Below are 641 nucleotides of genomic sequence, written 5' to 3'. Positions count from 1 at the left end.
GGCGGGGACAGCCGAGATATGTGTATGGAGCTTCCACAGCAGCCGCCGAGGGCCGGCGGGCAGCGGCCCCACCGCTCCTCTGGGCAGGTTCACAAGAAACGCGAGGGTCCTTGGTCCTTAAGCCAGCAGTGGCCCTTGTGGCCAAGAAGGCCAGTGGGTTCCTGGGGGGCATTGGGAAGAGCATTCACAGCAGGTCAGAGGAGGTGATCCTGCCCCTCCAGCCCTGGTGAGGCCACATCTGGAGTGCTGTGTCCAGTTCTCGGCTCCTCAGTACAAGAGAGACATGGAGCTCCTGGAGCAGATCCAATGAATCCAATGAGCAATGATGATCAAGGGACTATAGCATCTCTCTTATGAGGCAAGACTGAGAGAGCTGGGCCAGTTCAGCCTCAACAAGAGACAACTGTCTATAAGTATCAGAAGGGAGGTGCCAAAAAGATGGAGCCAAGCTCTTAGGGTTGCCAAGCAATAGGACAAGAGGCAACGGCCAGAACCTGATGCGCAGGAAGTTCCACCTGAATATGAGGAATAACTTTACTGTGTGGGTGACCAAGCATTGGGACAGATTACCCAGAGGGGTTGTGAAGTCTCCCTCATGGGAGATACTCAAAAACCATCTGGACACAATCCCATGCCATGTG

This window comes from Manacus vitellinus, unplaced genomic scaffold (assembly GCF_001715985.3).
Source record: "Manacus vitellinus isolate BGI_N305 unplaced genomic scaffold, ASM171598v3 scaffold_1_pilon, whole genome shotgun sequence".
In the NCBI taxonomy this organism is placed as follows: Eukaryota; Metazoa; Chordata; class Aves; order Passeriformes; family Pipridae; genus Manacus; species Manacus vitellinus.
This window is presented reverse-complemented; position numbering follows the sequence as displayed.